The sequence below is a fragment of the Canis lupus genome, chromosome 13 (genome assembly GCF_048164855.1).
Source record: "Canis lupus baileyi chromosome 13, mCanLup2.hap1, whole genome shotgun sequence".
Taxonomy (NCBI): domain Eukaryota; kingdom Metazoa; phylum Chordata; class Mammalia; order Carnivora; family Canidae; genus Canis; species Canis lupus.
The window spans coordinates 118,467-145,200 of record NC_132850.1 but is presented as its reverse complement, the minus strand read 5'-3'; positions in this window follow the sequence as shown (position 1 = coordinate 145,200).

Sequence of the window (26,734 nt, the reverse complement as noted above, 5' to 3'; positions counted from 1 at the left end):
CAGTATTCTCAGTAAGGAGGTTCTTAGATTGCCACTCTCCGGCACCTGGAGATACCCTCCAGGTCTGCATTGTTAACTTGCGTCTCAGAGGCCTCTGGCAAAAGTCTCTGGTGAAGACGTGGGAAACTCACTCTGCAGGCAGTGTGGAACTGTGAGGGACTGAGGGTGAGCTTAACTCTCAGCAGTAAGACGATTTTGGACAAGGCGTTCAGCTACCTTCTCACATATGGAACTTAGTATGTAGCACCAGTCTACCCCAGGAATTACTGGGAAATCGCTGGATTGAGCTTGGAGGCACTAGTCTTGTGTGCCGGCAGATTCCAGTTACCTCTCCCAACACTTCGGTGAAGCAGCGAGCCTAGGCCTTTTGGAAGCGAAAGGTAGCTGCAGGCAGGAGGTAGGGTTACAGGCCATAAGCTCAACTCTCAGAAGTGGGTATGCATGGGAAGCAGATGTATGCTACCCACTCGGACATGCGAGTGGGAACCTAGCTACACTCTGATGAAGAAGGACTTTGGAAATCGCTGTATTCAACTCAGATACACGTGGGTTCAGGCACAACGATTCCACATGCTTTTCTCACAACCTTTCCCTGCCACTAACATGAGGACGTTAGCAGCTCCTTCTACAGTCAAGCAGGATGCGGGAGGGTTGTGCCCTGTCCTTAGCTCTCACAGGGAAGAATGCCTTGAAGCCACTTGTCAACTAGCTGCATTCTTATGGCAGGGTGAAGGTAGCAGTATTCTGAGACAGGAGGTTCCCAGATTACCACTCTACTGCACCTGGAGATACCCTCCAGGTCTGCATTGTTAACTTGCGTCTCATAGCCTCTGGCAAACATCTCTGGTGAAGATGTGCGAAACTCACTCTGCAGGCAGTGTGGAACTGTGAGGGACTGAGGGTGAGCTCAACTCTCAGAAGTAAGATGATTTTGGACAAGGCGTTCAGCTACCTTCTCACATATGGAACTTAGTATGTAACACCAGTCTACCCCAGGAATTACTGGGAAATCGCTGGATTGAGCTTGGAGGCACTAGTCTTGTGTGCCGGGAGATTCCAGTTACCTCTCCCAACACTTCGGTGAAGCAGCGAGCCTAGGCCTTTTGGAAGCGAAAGGTAGCGGCAGGCAGGATGTAGGGTTACAGGCCATGAGCTCAACTCTCAGAAGTGTGTATGCATGGGAGGCAGATGTCTGCTACCCACTCGGACATGGGAGTTGGAACCTAGCTACACTCCTATTGAAGAAGGATGTTGGAAATCGCTGTATTCATCTCAGATACACGGGAGTTCAGGCCCAATGCTTACACATGCTTTTCCCACAACCTATCCCGGCCACTAACATAAGGAGGTTAGCAGGTACGTCTACAGTCAGGCAGGATGCGGGAGGGTTCTGCCCTGTCCTCAGCTCTCACAAGGAAGCATGCCTAGAAGCCAGCTCTCAACTAGCTGCATTCTTATGACAGTGTGAAGGTAGCAGTATTCTCAGTAAGGAGGTTCTTAGATTGCCACTCTCCGGCACCTGGAGATACCCTCCAGGTCTGCATTGTTAACTTGCGTCTCAGAGGCCTCTGGCAAAAGTCTCTGGTGAAGACGTGGGAAACTCACTCTGCAGGCAGTGTGGAACTGTGAGGGACTGAGGGTGAGCTTAACTCTCAGCAGTAAGACGATTTTGGACAAGGCGTTCAGCTACCTTCTCACATATGGAACTTAGTATGTAGCACCAGTCTACCCCAGGAATTACTGGGAAATCGCTGGATTGAGCTTGGAGGCACTAGTCTTGTGTGCCGGCAGATTCCAGTTACCTCTCCCAACACTTCGGTGAAGCAGCGAGCCTAGGCCTTTTGGAAGCGAAAGGTAGCTGCAGGCAGGAGGTAGGGTTACAGGCCATAAGCTCAACTCTCAGAAGTGGGTATGCATGGGAAGCAGATGTATGCTACCCACTCGGACATGCGAGTGGGAACCTAGCTACACTCTGATGAAGAAGGACTTTGGAAATCGCTGTATTCAACTCAGATACACGTGGGTTCAGGCACAACGATTCCACATGCTTTTCTCACAACCTTTCCCTGCCACTAACATGAGGACGTTAGCAGCTCCTTCTACAGTCAAGCAGGATGCGGGAGGGTTGTGCCCTGTCCTTAGCTCTCACAGGGAAGAATGCCTTGAAGCCACTTGTCAACTAGCTGCATTCTTATGGCAGGGTGAAGGTAGCAGTATTCTGAGACAGGAGGTTCCCAGATTACCACTCTACTGCACCTGGAGATACCCTCCAGGTCTGCATTGTTAACTTGCGTCTCATAGCCTCTGGCAAACATCTCTGGTGAAGATGTGCGAAACTCACTCTGCAGGCAGTGTGGAACTGTGAGGGACTGAGGGTGAGCTCAACTCTCAGAAGTAAGATGATTTTGGACAAGGCGTTCAGCTACCTTCTCACATATGGAACTTAGTATGTAACACCAGTCTACCCCAGGAATTACTGGGAAATCGCTGGATTGAGCTTGGAGGCACTAGTCTTGTGTGCCGGGAGATTCCAGTTACCTCTCCCAACACTTCGGTGAAGCAGCGAGCCTAGGCCTTTTGGAAGCGAAAGGTAGCGGCAGGCAGGATGTAGGGTTACAGGCCATGAGCTCAACTCTCAGAAGTGTGTATGCATGGGAGGCAGATGTCTGCTACCCACTCGGACATGGGAGTTGGAACCTAGCTACACTCCTATTGAAGAAGGATGTTGGAAATCGCTGTATTCATCTCAGATACACGGGAGTTCAGGCCCAATGCTTACACATGCTTTTCCCACAACCTATCCCGGCCACTAACATAAGGAGGTTAGCAGGTACGTCTACAGTCAGGCAGGATGCGGGAGGGTTCTGCCCTGTCCTCAGCTCTCACAAGGAAGCATGCCTAGAAGCCAGCTCTCAACTAGCTGCATTCTTATGACAGTGTGAAGGTAGCAGTATTCTCAGTAAGGAGGTTCTTAGATTGCCACTCTCCGGCACCTGGAGATACCCTCCAGGTCTGCATTGTTAACTTGCGTCTCAGAGGCCTCTGGCAAAAGTCTCTGGTGAAGACGTGGGAAACTCACTCTGCAGGCAGTGTGGAACTGTGAGGGACTGAGGGTGAGCTTAACTCTCAGCAGTAAGACGATTTTGGACAAGGCGTTCAGCTACCTTCTCACATATGGAACTTAGTATGTAGCACCAGTCTACCCCAGGAATTACTGGGAAATCGCTGGATTGAGCTTGGAGGCACTAGTCTTGTGTGCCGGCAGATTCCAGTTACCTCTCCCAACACTTCGGTGAAGCAGCGAGCCTAGGCCTTTTGGAAGCGAAAGGTAGCTGCAGGCAGGAGGTAGGGTTACAGGCCATAAGCTCAACTCTCAGAAGTGGGTATGCATGGGAAGCAGATGTATGCTACCCACTCGGACATGCGAGTGGGAACCTAGCTACACTCTGATGAAGAAGGACTTTGGAAATCGCTGTATTCAACTCAGATACACGTGGGTTCAGGCACAACGATTCCACATGCTTTTCTCACAACCTTTCCCTGCCACTAACATGAGGACGTTAGCAGCTCCTTCTACAGTCAAGCAGGATGCGGGAGGGTTGTGCCCTGTCCTTAGCTCTCACAGGGAAGAATGCCTTGAAGCCACTTGTCAACTAGCTGCATTCTTATGGCAGGGTGAAGGTAGCAGTATTCTGAGACAGGAGGTTCCCAGATTACCACTCTACTGCACCTGGAGATACCCTCCAGGTCTGCATTGTTAACTTGCGTCTCATAGCCTCTGGCAAACATCTCTGGTGAAGATGTGCGAAACTCACTCTGCAGGCAGTGTGGAACTGTGAGGGACTGAGGGTGAGCTCAACTCTCAGAAGTAAGATGATTTTGGACAAGGCGTTCAGCTACCTTCTCACATATGGAACTTAGTATGTAACACCAGTCTACCCCAGGAATTACTGGGAAATCGCTGGATTGAGCTTGGAGGCACTAGTCTTGTGTGCCGGGAGATTCCAGTTACCTCTCCCAACACTTCGGTGAAGCAGCGAGCCTAGGCCTTTTGGAAGCGAAAGGTAGCGGCAGGCAGGATGTAGGGTTACAGGCCATGAGCTCAACTCTCAGAAGTGTGTATGCATGGGAGGCAGATGTCTGCTACCCACTCGGACATGGGAGTTGGAACCTAGCTACACTCCTATTGAAGAAGGATGTTGGAAATCGCTGTATTCATCTCAGATACACGGGAGTTCAGGCCCAATGCTTACACATGCTTTTCCCACAACCTATCCCGGCCACTAACATAAGGAGGTTAGCAGGTACGTCTACAGTCAGGCAGGATGCGGGAGGGTTCTGCCCTGTCCTCAGCTCTCACAAGGAAGCATGCCTAGAAGCCAGCTCTCAACTAGCTGCATTCTTATGACAGTGTGAAGGTAGCAGTATTCTCAGTAAGGAGGTTCTTAGATTGCCACTCTCCGGCACCTGGAGATACCCTCCAGGTCTGCATTGTTAACTTGCGTCTCAGAGGCCTCTGGCAAAAGTCTCTGGTGAAGACGTGGGAAACTCACTCTGCAGGCAGTGTGGAACTGTGAGGGACTGAGGGTGAGCTTAACTCTCAGCAGTAAGACGATTTTGGACAAGGCGTTCAGCTACCTTCTCACATATGGAACTTAGTATGTAGCACCAGTCTACCCCAGGAATTACTGGGAAATCGCTGGATTGAGCTTGGAGGCACTAGTCTTGTGTGCCGGCAGATTCCAGTTACCTCTCCCAACACTTCGGTGAAGCAGCGAGCCTAGGCCTTTTGGAAGCGAAAGGTAGCTGCAGGCAGGAGGTAGGGTTACAGGCCATAAGCTCAACTCTCAGAAGTGGGTATGCATGGGAAGCAGATGTATGCTACCCACTCGGACATGCGAGTGGGAACCTAGCTACACTCTGATGAAGAAGGACTTTGGAAATCGCTGTATTCAACTCAGATACACGTGGGTTCAGGCACAACGATTCCACATGCTTTTCTCACAACCTTTCCCTGCCACTAACATGAGGACGTTAGCAGCTCCTTCTACAGTCAAGCAGGATGCGGGAGGGTTGTGCCCTGTCCTTAGCTCTCACAGGGAAGAATGCCTTGAAGCCACTTGTCAACTAGCTGCATTCTTATGGCAGGGTGAAGGTAGCAGTATTCTGAGACAGGAGGTTCCCAGATTACCACTCTACTGCACCTGGAGATACCCTCCAGGTCTGCATTGTTAACTTGCGTCTCATAGCCTCTGGCAAACATCTCTGGTGAAGATGTGCGAAACTCACTCTGCAGGCAGTGTGGAACTGTGAGGGACTGAGGGTGAGCTCAACTCTCAGAAGTAAGATGATTTTGGACAAGGCGTTCAGCTACCTTCTCACATATGGAACTTAGTATGTAACACCAGTCTACCCCAGGAATTACTGGGAAATCGCTGGATTGAGCTTGGAGGCACTAGTCTTGTGTGCCGGGAGATTCCAGTTACCTCTCCCAACACTTCGGTGAAGCAGCGAGCCTAGGCCTTTTGGAAGCGAAAGGTAGCGGCAGGCAGGATGTAGGGTTACAGGCCATGAGCTCAACTCTCAGAAGTGTGTATGCATGGGAGGCAGATGTCTGCTACCCACTCGGACATGGGAGTTGGAACCTAGCTACACTCCTATTGAAGAAGGATGTTGGAAATCGCTGTATTCATCTCAGATACACGGGAGTTCAGGCCCAATGCTTACACATGCTTTTCCCACAACCTATCCCGGCCACTAACATAAGGAGGTTAGCAGGTACGTCTACAGTCAGGCAGGATGCGGGAGGGTTCTGCCCTGTCCTCAGCTCTCACAAGGAAGCATGCCTAGAAGCCAGCTCTCAACTAGCTGCATTCTTATGACAGTGTGAAGGTAGCAGTATTCTCAGTAAGGAGGTTCTTAGATTGCCACTCTCCGGCACCTGGAGATACCCTCCAGGTCTGCATTGTTAACTTGCGTCTCAGAGGCCTCTGGCAAAAGTCTCTGGTGAAGACGTGGGAAACTCACTCTGCAGGCAGTGTGGAACTGTGAGGGACTGAGGGTGAGCTTAACTCTCAGCAGTAAGACGATTTTGGACAAGGCGTTCAGCTACCTTCTCACATATGGAACTTAGTATGTAGCACCAGTCTACCCCAGGAATTACTGGGAAATCGCTGGATTGAGCTTGGAGGCACTAGTCTTGTGTGCCGGCAGATTCCAGTTACCTCTCCCAACACTTCGGTGAAGCAGCGAGCCTAGGCCTTTTGGAAGCGAAAGGTAGCTGCAGGCAGGAGGTAGGGTTACAGGCCATAAGCTCAACTCTCAGAAGTGGGTATGCATGGGAAGCAGATGTATGCTACCCACTCGGACATGCGAGTGGGAACCTAGCTACACTCTGATGAAGAAGGACTTTGGAAATCGCTGTATTCAACTCAGATACACGTGGGTTCAGGCACAACGATTCCACATGCTTTTCTCACAACCTTTCCCTGCCACTAACATGAGGACGTTAGCAGCTCCTTCTACAGTCAAGCAGGATGCGGGAGGGTTGTGCCCTGTCCTTAGCTCTCACAGGGAAGAATGCCTTGAAGCCACTTGTCAACTAGCTGCATTCTTATGGCAGGGTGAAGGTAGCAGTATTCTGAGACAGGAGGTTCCCAGATTACCACTCTACTGCACCTGGAGATACCCTCCAGGTCTGCATTGTTAACTTGCGTCTCATAGCCTCTGGCAAACATCTCTGGTGAAGATGTGCGAAACTCACTCTGCAGGCAGTGTGGAACTGTGAGGGACTGAGGGTGAGCTCAACTCTCAGAAGTAAGATGATTTTGGACAAGGCGTTCAGCTACCTTCTCACATATGGAACTTAGTATGTAACACCAGTCTACCCCAGGAATTACTGGGAAATCGCTGGATTGAGCTTGGAGGCACTAGTCTTGTGTGCCGGGAGATTCCAGTTACCTCTCCCAACACTTCGGTGAAGCAGCGAGCCTAGGCCTTTTGGAAGCGAAAGGTAGCGGCAGGCAGGATGTAGGGTTACAGGCCATGAGCTCAACTCTCAGAAGTGTGTATGCATGGGAGGCAGATGTCTGCTACCCACTCGGACATGGGAGTTGGAACCTAGCTACACTCCTATTGAAGAAGGATGTTGGAAATCGCTGTATTCATCTCAGATACACGGGAGTTCAGGCCCAATGCTTACACATGCTTTTCCCACAACCTATCCCGGCCACTAACATAAGGAGGTTAGCAGGTACGTCTACAGTCAGGCAGGATGCGGGAGGGTTCTGCCCTGTCCTCAGCTCTCACAAGGAAGCATGCCTAGAAGCCAGCTCTCAACTAGCTGCATTCTTATGACAGTGTGAAGGTAGCAGTATTCTCAGTAAGGAGGTTCTTAGATTGCCACTCTCCGGCACCTGGAGATACCCTCCAGGTCTGCATTGTTAACTTGCGTCTCAGAGGCCTCTGGCAAAAGTCTCTGGTGAAGACGTGGGAAACTCACTCTGCAGGCAGTGTGGAACTGTGAGGGACTGAGGGTGAGCTTAACTCTCAGCAGTAAGACGATTTTGGACAAGGCGTTCAGCTACCTTCTCACATATGGAACTTAGTATGTAGCACCAGTCTACCCCAGGAATTACTGGGAAATCGCTGGATTGAGCTTGGAGGCACTAGTCTTGTGTGCCGGCAGATTCCAGTTACCTCTCCCAACACTTCGGTGAAGCAGCGAGCCTAGGCCTTTTGGAAGCGAAAGGTAGCTGCAGGCAGGAGGTAGGGTTACAGGCCATAAGCTCAACTCTCAGAAGTGGGTATGCATGGGAAGCAGATGTATGCTACCCACTCGGACATGCGAGTGGGAACCTAGCTACACTCTGATGAAGAAGGACTTTGGAAATCGCTGTATTCAACTCAGATACACGTGGGTTCAGGCACAACGATTCCACATGCTTTTCTCACAACCTTTCCCTGCCACTAACATGAGGACGTTAGCAGCTCCTTCTACAGTCAAGCAGGATGCGGGAGGGTTGTGCCCTGTCCTTAGCTCTCACAGGGAAGAATGCCTTGAAGCCACTTGTCAACTAGCTGCATTCTTATGGCAGGGTGAAGGTAGCAGTATTCTGAGACAGGAGGTTCCCAGATTACCACTCTACTGCACCTGGAGATACCCTCCAGGTCTGCATTGTTAACTTGCGTCTCATAGCCTCTGGCAAACATCTCTGGTGAAGATGTGCGAAACTCACTCTGCAGGCAGTGTGGAACTGTGAGGGACTGAGGGTGAGCTCAACTCTCAGAAGTAAGATGATTTTGGACAAGGCGTTCAGCTACCTTCTCACATATGGAACTTAGTATGTAACACCAGTCTACCCCAGGAATTACTGGGAAATCGCTGGATTGAGCTTGGAGGCACTAGTCTTGTGTGCCGGGAGATTCCAGTTACCTCTCCCAACACTTCGGTGAAGCAGCGAGCCTAGGCCTTTTGGAAGCGAAAGGTAGCGGCAGGCAGGATGTAGGGTTACAGGCCATGAGCTCAACTCTCAGAAGTGTGTATGCATGGGAGGCAGATGTCTGCTACCCACTCGGACATGGGAGTTGGAACCTAGCTACACTCCTATTGAAGAAGGATGTTGGAAATCGCTGTATTCATCTCAGATACACGGGAGTTCAGGCCCAATGCTTACACATGCTTTTCCCACAACCTATCCCGGCCACTAACATAAGGAGGTTAGCAGGTACGTCTACAGTCAGGCAGGATGCGGGAGGGTTCTGCCCTGTCCTCAGCTCTCACAAGGAAGCATGCCTAGAAGCCAGCTCTCAACTAGCTGCATTCTTATGACAGTGTGAAGGTAGCAGTATTCTCAGTAAGGAGGTTCTTAGATTGCCACTCTCCGGCACCTGGAGATACCCTCCAGGTCTGCATTGTTAACTTGCGTCTCAGAGGCCTCTGGCAAAAGTCTCTGGTGAAGACGTGGGAAACTCACTCTGCAGGCAGTGTGGAACTGTGAGGGACTGAGGGTGAGCTTAACTCTCAGCAGTAAGACGATTTTGGACAAGGCGTTCAGCTACCTTCTCACATATGGAACTTAGTATGTAGCACCAGTCTACCCCAGGAATTACTGGGAAATCGCTGGATTGAGCTTGGAGGCACTAGTCTTGTGTGCCGGCAGATTCCAGTTACCTCTCCCAACACTTCGGTGAAGCAGCGAGCCTAGGCCTTTTGGAAGCGAAAGGTAGCTGCAGGCAGGAGGTAGGGTTACAGGCCATAAGCTCAACTCTCAGAAGTGGGTATGCATGGGAAGCAGATGTATGCTACCCACTCGGACATGCGAGTGGGAACCTAGCTACACTCTGATGAAGAAGGACTTTGGAAATCGCTGTATTCAACTCAGATACACGTGGGTTCAGGCACAACGATTCCACATGCTTTTCTCACAACCTTTCCCTGCCACTAACATGAGGACGTTAGCAGCTCCTTCTACAGTCAAGCAGGATGCGGGAGGGTTGTGCCCTGTCCTTAGCTCTCACAGGGAAGAATGCCTTGAAGCCACTTGTCAACTAGCTGCATTCTTATGGCAGGGTGAAGGTAGCAGTATTCTGAGACAGGAGGTTCCCAGATTACCACTCTACTGCACCTGGAGATACCCTCCAGGTCTGCATTGTTAACTTGCGTCTCATAGCCTCTGGCAAACATCTCTGGTGAAGATGTGCGAAACTCACTCTGCAGGCAGTGTGGAACTGTGAGGGACTGAGGGTGAGCTCAACTCTCAGAAGTAAGATGATTTTGGACAAGGCGTTCAGCTACCTTCTCACATATGGAACTTAGTATGTAACACCAGTCTACCCCAGGAATTACTGGGAAATCGCTGGATTGAGCTTGGAGGCACTAGTCTTGTGTGCCGGGAGATTCCAGTTACCTCTCCCAACACTTCGGTGAAGCAGCGAGCCTAGGCCTTTTGGAAGCGAAAGGTAGCGGCAGGCAGGATGTAGGGTTACAGGCCATGAGCTCAACTCTCAGAAGTGTGTATGCATGGGAGGCAGATGTCTGCTACCCACTCGGACATGGGAGTTGGAACCTAGCTACACTCCTATTGAAGAAGGATGTTGGAAATCGCTGTATTCATCTCAGATACACGGGAGTTCAGGCCCAATGCTTACACATGCTTTTCCCACAACCTATCCCGGCCACTAACATAAGGAGGTTAGCAGGTACGTCTACAGTCAGGCAGGATGCGGGAGGGTTCTGCCCTGTCCTCAGCTCTCACAAGGAAGCATGCCTAGAAGCCAGCTCTCAACTAGCTGCATTCTTATGACAGTGTGAAGGTAGCAGTATTCTCAGTAAGGAGGTTCTTAGATTGCCACTCTCCGGCACCTGGAGATACCCTCCAGGTCTGCATTGTTAACTTGCGTCTCAGAGGCCTCTGGCAAAAGTCTCTGGTGAAGACGTGGGAAACTCACTCTGCAGGCAGTGTGGAACTGTGAGGGACTGAGGGTGAGCTTAACTCTCAGCAGTAAGACGATTTTGGACAAGGCGTTCAGCTACCTTCTCACATATGGAACTTAGTATGTAGCACCAGTCTACCCCAGGAATTACTGGGAAATCGCTGGATTGAGCTTGGAGGCACTAGTCTTGTGTGCCGGCAGATTCCAGTTACCTCTCCCAACACTTCGGTGAAGCAGCGAGCCTAGGCCTTTTGGAAGCGAAAGGTAGCTGCAGGCAGGAGGTAGGGTTACAGGCCATAAGCTCAACTCTCAGAAGTGGGTATGCATGGGAAGCAGATGTATGCTACCCACTCGGACATGCGAGTGGGAACCTAGCTACACTCTGATGAAGAAGGACTTTGGAAATCGCTGTATTCAACTCAGATACACGTGGGTTCAGGCACAACGATTCCACATGCTTTTCTCACAACCTTTCCCTGCCACTAACATGAGGACGTTAGCAGCTCCTTCTACAGTCAAGCAGGATGCGGGAGGGTTGTGCCCTGTCCTTAGCTCTCACAGGGAAGAATGCCTTGAAGCCACTTGTCAACTAGCTGCATTCTTATGGCAGGGTGAAGGTAGCAGTATTCTGAGACAGGAGGTTCCCAGATTACCACTCTACTGCACCTGGAGATACCCTCCAGGTCTGCATTGTTAACTTGCGTCTCATAGCCTCTGGCAAACATCTCTGGTGAAGATGTGCGAAACTCACTCTGCAGGCAGTGTGGAACTGTGAGGGACTGAGGGTGAGCTCAACTCTCAGAAGTAAGATGATTTTGGACAAGGCGTTCAGCTACCTTCTCACATATGGAACTTAGTATGTAACACCAGTCTACCCCAGGAATTACTGGGAAATCGCTGGATTGAGCTTGGAGGCACTAGTCTTGTGTGCCGGGAGATTCCAGTTACCTCTCCCAACACTTCGGTGAAGCAGCGAGCCTAGGCCTTTTGGAAGCGAAAGGTAGCGGCAGGCAGGATGTAGGGTTACAGGCCATGAGCTCAACTCTCAGAAGTGTGTATGCATGGGAGGCAGATGTCTGCTACCCACTCGGACATGGGAGTTGGAACCTAGCTACACTCCTATTGAAGAAGGATGTTGGAAATCGCTGTATTCATCTCAGATACACGGGAGTTCAGGCCCAATGCTTACACATGCTTTTCCCACAACCTATCCCGGCCACTAACATAAGGAGGTTAGCAGGTACGTCTACAGTCAGGCAGGATGCGGGAGGGTTCTGCCCTGTCCTCAGCTCTCACAAGGAAGCATGCCTAGAAGCCAGCTCTCAACTAGCTGCATTCTTATGACAGTGTGAAGGTAGCAGTATTCTGAGTAAGGAGGTTCTTAGATTGCCACTCTCCGGCACCTGGAGATACGCTCCAGGTCTGCATTGTTAACTTGCGTCTCAGAGGCCTCTGGCAAAAGTCTCTGGTGAAGACGTGGGAAACTCACTCTGCAGGCAGTGTGGAACTGTGAGGGACTGAGGGTGAGCTTAACTCTCAGCAGTAAGATGATTTTGGACAAGGCGTTCAGCTACCTTCTCACATATGGAACTTAGTATGTAGCACCAGTCTACCCCAGGAATTACTGGGAAATCGCTGGATTGAGCTTGGAGGCACTAGTCTTGTGTGCCGGCAGATTCCAGTTACCTCTCCCAACACTTCGGTGAAGCAGCGAGCCTAGGCCTTTTGGAAGCGAAAGGTAGCTGCAGGCAGGAGGTAGGGTTACAGGCCATAAGCTCAACTCTCAGAAGTGGGTATGCATGGGAAGCAGATGTATGCTACCCACTCGGACATGCGAGTGGGAACCTAGCTACACTCTGATGAAGAAGGACTTTGGAAATCGCTGTATTCAACTCAGATACACGTGGGTTCAGGCACAACGATTCCACATGCTTTTCTCACAACCTTTCCCTGCCACTAACATGAGGACGTTAGCAGCTCCTTCTACAGTCAAGCAGGATGCGGGAGGGTTGTGCCCTGTCCTTAGCTCTCACAGGGAAGCATGCCTTGAAGCCACTTGTCAACTAGCTGCATTCTTATGGCAGGGTGAAGGTAGCAGTATTCTGAGACAGGAGGTTCCCAGATTACCACTCTACTGCACCTGGAGATACCCTCCAGGTCTGCATTGTTAACTTGCGTCTCAGAAGCCTCTGGCAAACGTCTCTGGTGAAGACGTGCGAAACTCACTCTGCAGACAGTGTGGAACTGTGAGGGACTGTGGGTGAGCTCAACTCTCAGAAGTAAGATGTTTTTGGTCAAGGCGTTCAACTACCTACTCACGTATGGAACTTAGTATGTAGCACCAGTCTACCCCAGGAATTACTAGGAACTCGCTTGATTGAGCTTGGAGGCACTCGTCTTGTGTGCCAGGAGATTCCAGTTACCTCTCCCAACACTTGCGTCAAGCAGCGAGCCTAGGCCTTTTGGAAGCGAAAGGTAGCGGCAGGCAGGATGTAGGGTTACAGGCCATGAGCTCAACTCTCAGAAGTGTGTATGCATGGGAGGCAGATGTCTGCTACCCACTCGGACATGGGAGTTGGAACCTAGCTACACTCCTATTGAAGAAGGATGTTGGAAATCGCTGTATTCATCTCAGATACACGGGAGTTCAGGCCCAATGCTTACACATGCTTTTCCCACAACCTATCCCGGCCACTAACATAAGGAGGTTAGCAGGTACGTCTACAGTCAGGCAGGATGCGGGAGGGTTCTGCCCTGTCCTCAGCTCTCACAAGGAAGCATGCCTAGAAGCCAGCTCTCAACTAGCTGCATTCTTATGACAGTGTGAAGGTAGCAGTATTCTGAGTAAGGAGGTTCTTAGATTGCCACTCTCCGGCACCTGGAGATACCCTCCAGGTCTGCATTGTTAACTTGCGTCTCAGAGGCCTCTGGCAAAAGTCTCTGGTGAAGACGTGGGAAACTCACTCTGCAGGCAGTGTGGAACTGTGAGGGACTGAGGGTGAGCTCAACTCTCAGCAGTAAGATGATTTTGGACAAGGCGTTCAGCTACCTTCTCACATATGGAACTTAGTATGTAGCACCAGTCTACCCCAGGAATTACTGGGAAATCGCTGGATTGAGCTTGGAGGCACTAGTCTTGTGTGCCGGCAGATTCCAGTTACCTCTCCCAACACTTCGGTGAAGCAGCGAGCCTAGGCCTTTTGGAAGCGAAAGGTAGCTGCAGGCAGGAGGTAGGGTTACAGGCCATAAGCTCAACTCTCAGAAGTGGGTATGCATGGGAAGCAGATGTATGCTACCCACTCGGACATGCGAGTGGGAACCTAGCTACACTCTGATGAAGAAGGACTTTGGAAATCGCTGTATTCAACTCAGATACACGTGGGTTCAGGCACAACGATTCCACATGCTTTTCTCACAACCTTTCCCTGCCACTAACATGAGGACGTTAGCAGCTCCTTCTACAGTCAAGCAGGATGCGGGAGGGTTGTGCCCTGTCCTTAGCTCTCACAGGGAAGCATGCCTTGAAGCCACTTGTCAACTAGCTGCATTCTTATGGCAGGGTGAAGGTAGCAGTATTCTGAGACAGGAGGTTCCCAGATTACCACTCTACTGCACCTGGAGATACCCTCCAGGTCTGCATTGTTAACTTGCGTCTCAGAAGCCTCTGGCAAACGTCTCTGGTGAAGACGTGCGAAACTCACTCTGCAGACAGTGTGGAACTGTGAGGGACTGTGGGTGAGCTCAACTCTCAGAAGTAAGATGTTTTTGGACAAGGCGTTCAACTACCTACTCACGTATGGAACTTAGTATGTAGCACCAGTCTACCCCAGGAATTACTAGGAAATCGCTTGATTGAGCTTGGAGGCACTCGTCTTGTGTGCCGGGAGATTCCAGTTACCTCTCCCAACACTTGTGTCAAGCAGCGAGCCTAGGCCTTTTGGAAGCGAAAGGTAGCGGCAGGCAGGATGTAGGGTTACAGGCCATGAGCTCAACTCTCAGAAGTGTGTATGCATGGGAGGCAGATGTCTGCTACCCACTCGGACATGGGAGTTGGAACCTAGCTACACTCCTATTGAAGAAGGATGTTGGAAATCGCTGCATTCATCTCAGATACACGGGAGTTCAGGCCCAATGCTTACACATGCTTTTCCCACAACCTATCCCGGCCACTAACATAAGGAGGTTAGCAGGTACGTCTACAGTCAGGCAGGATGCGGGAGGGTTCTGCCCTGTCCTCAGCTCTCACAAGGAAGCATGCCTCGAAGCCAGCTCTCAACTAGCTGCATTCTTATGACAGTGTGAAGGTAGCAGTATTCTGAGTAAGGAGGTTCTTAGATTGCCAGTCTCCGGCACCTGGAGATACCCTCCAGGTCTGCATTGTTAACTTGCGTCTCAGAGGCCTCTGGCAAAAGTCTCTGGTGAAGACGTGGGAAACTCACTCTGCAGGCAGTGTGGAACTGTGAGGGACTGAGGGTGAGCTTAACTCTCAGCAGTAAGACGATTTTGGACAAGGCGTTCAGCTACCTTCTCACATATGGAACTTAGTATGTAGCACCAGTCTACCCCAGGAATTACTGGGAAATCGCTGGATTGAGCTTGGAGGCACTAGTCTTGTGTGCCGGCAGATTCCAGTTACCTCTCCCAACACTTCGGTGAAGCAGCGAGCCTAGGCCTTTTGGAAGCGAAAGGTAGCTGCAGGCAGGAGGTAGGGTTACAGGCCATAAGCTCAACTCTCAGAAGTGGGTATGCATGGGAAGCAGATGTCTGCTACCCACTCGGACATGCGAGTGGGAACCTAGCTACACTCTGATGAAGAAGGACTTTGGAAATCGCTGTATTCAACTCAGATACACGTGGGTTCAGGCACAACGATTCCACATGCTTTTCTCACAACCTTTCCCTGCCACTAACATGAGGACGTTAGCAGCTCCTTCTACAGTCAAGCAGGATGCGGGAGGGTTGTGCCCTGTCCTTAGCTCTCACAGGGAAGCATGCCTTGAAGCCACTTGTCAACTAGCTGCATTCTTATGGCAGGGTGAAGGTAGCAGTATTCTGAGACAGGAGGTTCCCAGATTACCACTCTACTGCACCTGGAGATACCCTCCAGGTCTGCATTGTTAACTTGCGTCTCAGAAGCCTCTGGCAAACGTCTCTGGTGAAGACGTGCGAAACTCACTCTGCAGACAGTGTGGAACTGTGAGGGACTGTGGGTGAGCTCAACTCTCAGAAGTAAGATGTTTTTGGTCAAGGCGTTCAACTACCTACTCACGTATGGAACTTAGTATGTAGCACCAGTCTACCCCAGGAATTACTAGGAACTCGCTTGATTGAGCTTGGAGGCACTCGTCTTGTGTGCCGGGAGATTCCAGTTACCTCTCCCAACACTTGCGTCAAGCAGCGAGCCTAGGCCTTTTGGAAGCGAAAGGTAGCGGCAGGCAGGATGTAGGGTTACAGGCCATGAGCTCAACTCTCAGAAGTGTGTATGCATGGGAGGCAGATGTCTGCTACCCACTCGGACATGGGAGTTGGAACCTAGCTACACTCCTATTGAAGAAGGATGTTGGAAATCGCTGTATTCATCTCAGATACACGGGAGTTCAGGCCCAATGCTTACACATGCTTTTCCCACAACCTATCCCGGCCACTAACATAAGGAGGTTAGCAGGTACGTCTACAGTCAGGCAGGATGCGGGAGGGTTCTGCCCTGTCCTCAGCTCTCACAAGGAAGCATGCCTAGAAGCCAGCTCTCAACTAGCTGCATTCTTATGACAGTGTGAAGGTAGCAGTATTCTGAGTAAGGAGGTTCTTAGATTGCCAGTCTCCGGCACCTGGAGATACCCTCCAGGTCTGCATTGTTAACTTGCGTCTCAGAGGCCTCTGGCAAAAGTCTCTGGTGAAGACGTGGGAAACTCACTCTGCAGGCAGTGTGGAACTGTGAGGGACTGAGGGTGAGCTTAACTCTCAGCAGTAAGACGATTTTGGACAAGGCGTTCAGCTACCTTCTCACATATGGAACTTAGTATGTAGCACCAGTCTACCCCAGGAATTACTGGGAAATCGCTGGATTGAGCTTGGAGGCACTAGTCTTGTGTGCCGGCAGATTCCAGTTACCTCTCCCAACACTTCGGTGAAGCAGCGAGCCTAGGCCTTTTGGAAGCGAAAGGTAGCTGCAGGCAGGAGGTAGGGTTACAGGCCATAAGCTCAACTCTCAGAAGTGGGTATGCATGGGAAGCAGATGTCTGCTACCCACTCGGACATGCGAGTGGGAACCTAGCTACACTCTGATGAAGAAGGACTTTGGAAATCGCTGTATTCAACTCAGATACACGTGGGTTCAGGCACAACGATTCCACATGCTTTTCTCACAACCTTTCCCTGCCACTAACATGAGGACGTTAGCAGCTCCTTCTACAGTCAAGCAGGATGCGGGAGGGTTGTGCCCTGTCCTTAGCTCTCACAGGGAAGCATGCCTTGAAGCCACTTGTCAACTAGCTGCATTCTTATGGCAGGGTGAAGGTAGCAGTATTCTGAGACAGGAGGTTCCCAGATTACCACTCTACTGCACCTGGAGATACCCTCCAGGTCTGCATTGTTAACTTGCGTCTCAGAAGCCTCTGGCAAACGTCTCTGGTGAAGACGTGCGAAACTCACTCTGCAGACAGTGTGGAACTGTGAGGGACTGTGGGTGAGCTCAACTCTCAGAAGTAAGATGTTTTTGGTCAAGGCGTTCAACTACCTACTCACGTATGGAACTTAGTATGTAGCACCAGTCTACCCCAGGAATTACTAGGAACTCGCTTGATTGAGCTTGGAGGCACTCGTCTTGTGTGCCGGGAGATTCCAGTTACCTCTCCCAACACTTGCGTCAAGCAGCGAGCCTAGGCCTTTTGGAAGCGAAAGGTAGCGGCAGGCAGGATGTAGGGTTACAGGCCATGAGCTCAACTCTCAGAAGTGTGTATGCATGGGAGGCAGATGTCTGCTACCCACTCGGACATGGGAGTTGGAACCTAGCTACACTCCTATTGAAGAAGGATGTTGGAAATCGCTGTATTCATCTCAGATACACGGGAGTTCAGGCCCAATGCTTACACATGCTTTTCCCACAACCTATCCCGGCCACTAACATAAGGAGGTTAGCAGGTACGTCTACAGTCAGGCAGGATGCGGGAGGGTTCTGCCCTGTCCTCAGCTCTCACAAGGAAGCATGCCTAGAAGCCAGCTCTCAACTAGCTGCATTCTTATGACAGTGTGAAGGTAGCAGTATTCTGAGTAAGGAGGTTCTTAGATTGCCACTCTCCGGCACCTGGAGATACCCTCCAGGTCTGCATTGTTAACTTGCGTCTCAGAGGCCTCTGGCAAAAGTCTCTGGTGAAGACGTGGGAAACTCACTCTGCAGGCAGTGTGGAACTGTGAGGGACTGAGGGTGAGCTCAACTCTCAGCAGTAAGATGATTTTGGACAAGGCGTTCAGCTACCTTCTCACATATGGAACTTAGTATGTAGCACCAGTCTACCCCAGGAATTACTGGGAAATCGCTGGATTGAGCTTGGAGGCACTAGTCTTGTGTGCCGGCAGATTCCAGTTACCTCTCCCAACACTTCGGTGAAGCAGCGAGCCTAGGCCTTTTGGAAGCGAAAGGTAGCTGCAGGCAGGAGGTAGGGTTACAGGCCATAAGCTCAACTCTCAGAAGTGGGTATGCATGGGAAGCAGATGTATGCTACCCACTCGGACATGCGAGTGGGAACCTAGCTACACTCTGATGAAGAAGGACTTTGGAAATCGCTGTATTCAACTCAGATGCACGTGGGTTCAGGCACAACGATTCCACATGCTTTTCTCACAACCTTTCCCTGCCACTAACATGAGGACGTTAGCAGCTCCTTCTACAGTCAAGCAGGATGCGGGAGGGTTGTGCCCTGTCCTTAGCTCTCACAGGGAAGCATGCCTTGAAGCCACTTGTCAACTAGCTGCATTCTTATGGCAGGGTGAAGGTAGCAGTATTCTGAGACAGGAGGTTCCCAGATTACCACTCTACTGCACCTGGAGATACCCTCCAGGTCTGCATTGTTAACTTGCGTCTCAGAAGCCTCTGGCAAACGTCTCTGGTGAAGACGTGCGAAACTCACTCTGCAGACAGTGTGGAACTGTGAGGGACTGTGGGTGAGCTCAACTCTCAGAAGTAAGATGTTTTTGGACAAGGCGTTCAACTACCTACTCACGTATGGAACTTAGTATGTAGCACCAGTCTACCCCAGGAATTACTAGGAAATCGCTTGATTGAGCTTGGAGGCACTCGTCTTGTGTGCCGGGAGATTCCAGTTACCTCTCCCAACACTTGTGTCAAGCAGCGAGCCTAGGCCTTTTGGAAGCGAAAGGTAGCGGCAGGCAGGATGTAGGGTTACAGGCCATGAGCTCAACTCTCAGAAGTGTGTATGCATGGGAGGCAGATGTCTGCTACCCACTCGGACATGGGAGTTGGAACCTAGCTACACTCCTATTGAAGAAGGATGTTGGAAATCGCTGCATTCATCTCAGATACACGGGAGTTCAGGCCCAATGCTTACACATGCTTTTCCCACAACCTATCCCGGCCACTAACATAAGGAGGTTAGCAGGTACGTCTACAGTCAGGCAGGATGCGGGAGGGTTCTGCCCTGTCCTCAGCTCTCACAAGGAAGCATGCCTCGAAGCCAGCTCTCAACTAGCTGCATTCTTATGACAGTGTGAAGGTAGCAGTATTCTGAGTAAGGAGGTTCTTAGATTGCCAGTCTCCGGCACCTGGAGATACCCTCCAGGTCTGCATTGTTAACTTGCGTCTCAGAGGCCTCTGGCAAAAGTCTCTGGTGAAGACGTGGGAAACTCACTCTGCAGGCAGTGTGGAACTGTGAGGGACTGAGGGTGAGCTTAACTCTCAGCAGTAAGACGATTTTGGACAAGGCGTTCAGCTACCTTCTCACATATGGAACTTAGTATGTAGCACCAGTCTACCCCAGGAATTACTGGGAAATCGCTGGATTGAGCTTGGAGGCACTAGTCTTGTGTGCCGGCAGATTCCAGTTACCTCTCCCAACACTTCGGTGAAGCAGCGAGCCTAGGCCTTTTGGAAGCGAAAGGTAGCTGCAGGCAGGAGGTAGGGTTACAGGCCATAAGCTCAACTCTCAGAAGTGGGTATGCATGGGAAGCAGATGTCTGCTACCCACTCGGACATGCGAGTGGGAACCTAGCTACACTCTGATGAACAAGGACTTTGGAAATCGCTGTATTCAACTCAGATACACGTGGGTTCAGGCACAACGATTCCACATGCTTTTCTCACAACCTTTCCCTGCCACTAACATGAGGACGTTAGCAGCTCCTTCTACAGTCAAGCAGGATGCGGGAGGGTTGTGCCCTGTCCTTAGCTCTCACAGGGAAGCATGCCTTGAAGCCACTTGTCAACTAGCTGCATTCTTATGGCAGGGTGAAGGTAGCAGTATTCTGAGACAGGAGGTTCCCAGATTACCACTCTACTGCACCTGGAGATACCCTCCAGGTCTGCATTGTTAACTTGCGTCTCATAGCCTCTGGCAAACGTCTCTGGTGAAGATGTGCGAAACTCACTCTGCAGGCAGTGTGGAACTGTGAGGGACTGAGGGTGAGCTCAACTCTCAGAAGTAAGATGATTTTGGACAAGGCGTTCAGCTACCTTCTCACATATGGAACTTAGTATGTAACACCAGTCTACCCCAGGAATTACTGGGAAATCGCTGGATTGAGCTTGGAGGCACTAGTCTTGTGTGCCGGGAGATTCCAGTTACCTCTCCCAACACTTCGGTGAAGCAGCGAGCCTAGGCCTTTTGGAAGCGAAAGGTAGCTGCAGGCAGGAGGTAGGGTTACAGGCCATAAGCTCAACTCTCAGAAGTGGGTATGCATGGGAGGCAGATGTATGCTACCCACTCGGACATGCGAGTGGGAACCTAGCTACAGTCTGATGAAGAAGGACTTTGGAAATCGCTGTATTCAACTCAGATACACGTGGGTCCAGGCACAACGATTCCACATGCTTTTCTCACAACCTTTCCCTGCCACTAACATGAGGACGTTAGCAGCTCCTTCTACTGTCAAGCATGATGCGGGAGGGTTGTGCCCTGTCCTTAGCTCTCACAGGGAAGCATGCCTTGAAGCCAGCTGTCAACTAGCTGCATTCTTATGGCAGGGTGAAGGTAGCAGTATTCTGAGACTGGAGGTTCCCAGATTACCACTCTACTGCACCTGGAAATACCCTCCAGGTCTGCATTGTTAACTTGCGTCTCAGAAGCCTCTGGCAAACGTCTCTGGTGAAGACGTGTGAAACTCACTCTGCAGGCAGTGTGGAACTGTGAGGGACTGAGGGTGAGCTCAACTCTCAGAAGTAAGATGTTTTTGGTCCAGGCGTTCAACTACCTACTCACGTATGGAACTTAGTATGTAGCACCTGTCTACCCCAGGAATTACTAGGAAATCGCTTGATTGACTTGGAGGCACTCGTCTTGTGTGCCGGGAGATTCCAGTTACCTCTCCCAACACTTGCGTCAAGCAGCGAGCCTAGGCCTTTTGGAAGCGAAAGGTAGCGGCAGGCAGGATGTAGGGTTACAGGCCATCAGCTCAACTCTCAGAAGTGTGTATGCATGGGAGGCAGATGTCTGCTACCCACTCGGACATGGGAGTTGGAACCTAGCTACACTCCTATTGAAGAAGGATGTTGGAAATCGCTGTACTCAACTCAGATACACGGGAGTTCAGGCCCAATGCTTACACATGCTTTTCACACAACCTATCCCAGCCACTAACATAAGGGGGTTAGCAAGTACGTCTACAGTCAGGCAGGATGCGGGAGGGTTCTGCCCTGTCCTCATCTCTCACAAGGAAGCATGCCTAGAAGCCAGCTCTCAACTAGCTGCATTCTTATGACAGTGTGAAGGTAGCAGTATTCTGAGTAAGGAGGTTCCCAGATTGCCACTCTCCGGCACCTGGAGATACCCTCCAGGTCTGCATTGTTAACTTGCGTCTCAGAGGCCTCTGGCAAAAGTCTCTGGTGAAGACGTGGGAAACTCACTCTGCAGGCAGTGTGGAACTGTGAGGGACTGAGGGTTAGCTCAACTCTCAGCAGGAAGATGATTTTGGACAAGGTGTTCAGCTACCTTCTCACATATGGAACTTAGTATGTAGCACCAGTCTACCCCAGGAATTACTGGGAAATCGCTGGATTGAGCTTGGAGGCACTAGTCTTGTGTGCCGGCAGATTCCAGTTACCTCTCCCAACACTTCGGTGAAGCAGCGAGCCTAGGCCTTTTGGAAGCGAAAGGTAGCTGCAGGCAGGAGGTAGGGTTACAGGCCATAAGCTCAACTCTCAGAAGTGGGTATGCATGGGAAGCAGATGTATGCTACCCACTCGGACATGCGAGTGGGAACCTAGCTACACTCTGATGAAGAAGGACTTTGGAAATCGCTGTATTCAACTCAGATACACGTGGGTTCAGGCACAACGATTCCACATGCTTTTCTCACAACCTTTCCCTGCCACTAACATGAGGACGTTAGCAGCTCCTTCTACAGTCAAGCAGGATGCGGGAGGGTTGTGCCCTGTCCTTAGCTCTCACAGGGAAGCATGCCTTGAAGCCACCTGTCAACTAGCTGCATTCTTATGGCAGGGTGAAGGTAGCAGTATTCTGAGACAGGAGGTTCCCAGATTACCACTCTACTGCACCTGGAGATACCCTCCAGGTCTGCATTGTTAACTTGCGTCTCATAGCCTCTGGCAAACGTCTCTGGTGAAGATGTGCGAAACTCACTCTGCAGGCAGTGTGGAACTGTGAGGGACTGAGGGTGAGCTCAACTCTCAGCAGTAAGATGATTTTGGACAAGGCGTTCAGCTACCTTCTCACATATGGAACTTAGTATGTAGCACCAGTCTACCCCAGGAATTACTGGGAAATCGCTGGATTGAGCTTGGAGGGACTAGTCTTGTGTGCCGGCAGATTCCAGTTACCTCTCCCAACACTTCGGTGAAGCAGCGAGCCTAGGCCTTTTGGAAGCGAAAGGTAGCTGCAGGCAGGAGGTAGGGTTACAGGCCATAAGCTCAACTCTCAGAAGTGGGTATGCATGGGAGGCAGATGTCTGCTACCCACTCGGACATGCGAGTGGGAACCTAGCTACACTCCTATTGAAGAAGGATGTTGGAAATCGCTGTATTCAACTCAGATACACGGGAGTTCAGGCCAAATGCTTACACATGCTTTTCCCACAACCTATCCCAGCCACTAACATAAAGAGTTTAGCAGGTACGTCTATACTCAGGCAGGATGCGGGAGGGTTCTGCCCTGTCCTCAGCTCTCACAAGGAAGCATGCCTCGAAGCCAGCTCTCAACTAGCTGCATTCTTATGACAGTGTGAAGGTAGCAGTATTCTGAGTAAGGAGGTTCTTAGATTGCCACTCTCCGGCACCTGGAGATACCCTCCAGGTCTGCATTGTTAACTTGCGTCTCAGAGGCCTCTGGCAAAAGTCTCTGGTGAAGACGTGCGAAACTCACTCTGCAGGCAGTGTGGAACTGTGAGGGACTAAGGGTGAGCTCAACTCTCAGCAGTAAGATGATTTTGGACAAGGCGTTCAGCTACCTTCTCACATATGGAACTTAGTATGTAGCACCAGTCTACCCCAGGAATTACTGGGAAATCGCTGGATTGAGCTTGGAGGCACTACTCTTGTGTGCCGGGAGATTCCAGTTACCTCTCCCAACACTTCGGTGAAGCAGCGAGCCTAGGCCTTTTGGAAGCGAAAGGTAGCTGCAGGCAGGAGGTAGGGTTACAGGCCATAAGCTCAACTCTCAGAAGTGGGTATGCATGGGAGGCAGATGTCTGCTACCCACTCGGACATGCGAGTGGGAACCTAGCTACATTCTGATGAAGAAGGACTTTGGAAGTGCTGTATTCATCTCAGATACACGGGAGTTCAGGCCCAATGCTTACACATGCTTTTCCCACATCCTATCCCGGCCACTAACATAAGGAGGTTAGCAGGTACGTCTACAGTCAGGCAGGATGCGGGAGGGTTCTGCCCTGTCCTCAGCTCTCACAAGGAAGCATACCTAGAAGCCAGCTCTCAACTAGCTGCATTCTTATGACAGTGTGAAGGTAGCAGTATTCTGAGTAAGGAGGTTCTTAGATTGCCACTCTCCGGCACCTGGAGATACCCTCCAGGTCTGCATTGTTAACTTGCGTCTCATAGGCCTCTGGCAAAAGTCTCTGGGGAAGACGTGGGAAACTCACTCTGCAGGCAGTGTGGAACTGTGAGGGACTGAGGGTCAGCTCAACTCTCAGAAGTAAGATGATTTTGGACAAGGCGTTCAGCTACCTTCTCCCATATGGAACTTAGTATGTAGCACCAGTCTACCCCAGGAATTACTGGGAAATCGCTGGATTGAGCTTGGAGGCACTAGTCTTGTGTGCCGGCAGATTCCAGTTACCTCTCCCAACACTTCGGTGAAGCAGCGAGCCTAGGCCTTTTGGAAGCGAAAGGTAGCTGCAGGCAGGAGGTAGGGTTACAGGCCATAAGCTCAACTCTCAGAAGTGGGTATGCATGGGAGGCAGATGTATGCTACCCACTCGGACATGCGAGTGGGAACCTAGCTACAGTCTGATGAAGAAGGACTTTGGAAATCGCTGTATTCAACTCAGATACACGTGGGTCCAGGCACAACGATTCCACATGCTTTTCTCACAACCTTTCCCTGCCACTAACATGAGGACGTTAGCAGCTCCTTCTACTGTCAAGCATGATGCGGGAGGGTTGTGCCCTGTCCTTAGCTCTCACAGGGAAGCATGCCTTGAAGCCAGCTGTCAACTAGCTGCATTCTTATGGCAGGGTGAAGGTAGCAGTATTCTGAGACTGGAGGTTCCCAGATTACCACTCTACTGCACCTGGAAATACCCTCCAGGTCTGCATTGTTAACTTGCGTCTCAGAAGCCTCTGGCAAACGTCTCTGGTGAAGACGTGTGAAACTCACTCTGCAGGCAGTGTGGAACTGTGAGGGACTGAGGGTGAGCTCAACTCTCAGAAGTAAGATGTTTTTGGTCCAGGCGTTCAACTACCTACTCACGTATGGAACTTAGTATGTAGCACCTGTCTACCCCAGGAATTACTAGGAAATCGCTTGATTGACTTGGAGGCACTCGTCTTGTGTGCCGGGAGATTCCAGTTACCTCTCCCAACACTTGCGTCAAGCAGCGAGCCTAGGCCTTTTGGAAGCGAAAGGTAGCGGCAGGCAGGATGTAGGGTTACAGGCCATCAGCTCAACTCTCAGAAGTGTGTATGCATGGGAGGCAGATGTCTGCTACCCACTCGGACATGGGAGTTGGAACCTAGCTACACTCCTATTGAAGAAGGATGTTGGAAATCGCTGTACTCAACTCAGATACACGGGAGTTCAGGCCCAATGCTTACACATGCTTTTCACACAACCTATCCCAGCCACTAACATAAGGGGGTTAGCAAGTACGTCTACAGTCAGGCAGGATGCGGGAGGGTTCTGCCCTGTCCTCATCTCTCACAAGGAAGCATGCCTAGAAGCCAGCTCTCAACTAGCTGCATTCTTATGACAGTGTGAAGGTAGCAGTATTCTGAGTAAGGAGGTTCCCAGATTGCCACTCTCCGGCACCTGGAGATACCCTCCAGGTCTGCATTGTTAACTTGCGTCTCAGAGGCCTCTGGCAAAAGTCTCTGGTGAAGACGTGGGAAACTCACTCTGCAGGCAGTGTGGAACTGTGAGGGACTGAGGGTTAGCTCAACTCTCAGCAGGAAGATGATTTTGGACAAGGTGTTCAGCTACCTTCTCACATATGGAACTTAGTATGTAGCACCAGTCTACCCCAGGAATTACTGGGAAATCGCTGGATTGAGCTTGGAGGCACTAGTCTTGTGTGCCGGCAGATTCCAGTTACCTCTCCCAACACTTCGGTGAAGCAGCGAGCCTAGGCCTTTTGGAAGCGAAAGGTAGCTGCAGGCAGGAGGTAGGGTTACAGGCCATAAGCTCAACTCTCAGAAGTGGGTATGCATGGGAAGCAGATGTATGCTACCCACTCGGACATGCGAGTGGGAACCTAGCTACACTCTGATGAAGAAGGACTTTGGAAATCGCTGTATTCAACTCAGATACACGTGGGTTCAGGCACAACGATTCCACATGCTTTTCTCACAACCTTTCCCTGCCACTAACATGAGGACGTTAGCAGCTCCTTCTACAGTCAAGCAGGATGCGGGAGGGTTGTGCCCTGTCCTTAGCTCTCACAGGGAAGCATGCCTTGAAGCCAGCTGTCAACTAGCTGCATTCTTATGGCAGGGTGAAGGTAGCAATATTCTGAGACAGGAGGTTCCCAGATTACCACTCTACTGCACCTGGAGATACCCTCCAGGTCTGCATTGTTAACTTGCGTCTCAGAAGCCTCTGGCAAACGTCTCTGGTGAAGACGTGCGACACTCACTCTGCAGACAGTGTGGAACTGTGAGGGACTGAGGGTTAGCTCAACTCTCAGAAGTAAGATGTTTTTGGTCAAGGCGTTCAACTACCTACTCACGTATGGAACTTAGTATGTAGCACCAGTCTACCCCAGGAATTACTAGGAACTCGCTTGATTGAGCTTGGAGGCACTCGTCTTGTGTGCCGGGAGATTCCAGTTACCTCTCCCAACACTTGCGTCAAGCAGCGAGCCTAGGCCTTTTGGAAGCGAAAGGTAGCGGCAGGCAGGATGTAGGGTTACAGGCCATGAGCTCAACTCTCAGAAGTGTGTATGCATGGGAGGCAGATGTCTGCTACCCACTCGGACATGGGAGTTGGAACCTAGCTACACTCCTATTGAAGAAGGATGTTGGAAATCGCTGCATTCATCTCAGATACACGGGAGTTCAGGCCCAATGCTTACACATGCTTTTCCCACAACCTATCCCGGCCACTAACATAAGGAGGTTAGCAGGTACGTCTACAGTCAGGCAGGATGCGGGAGGGTTCTGCCCTGTCCTCAGCTCTCACAAGGAAGCATGCCTCGAAGCCAGCTCTCAACTAGCTGCATTCTTATGACAGTGTGAAGGTAGCAGTATTCTGAGTAAGGAGGTTCTTAGATTGCCAGTCTCCGGCACCTGGAGATACCCTCCAGGTCTGCATTGTTAACTTGCGTCTCAGAGGCCTCTGGCAAAAGTCTCTGGTGAAGACGTGGGAAACTCACTCTGCAGGCAGTGTGGAACTGTGAGGGACTGAGGGTGAGCTTAACTCTCAGCAGTAAGACGATTTTG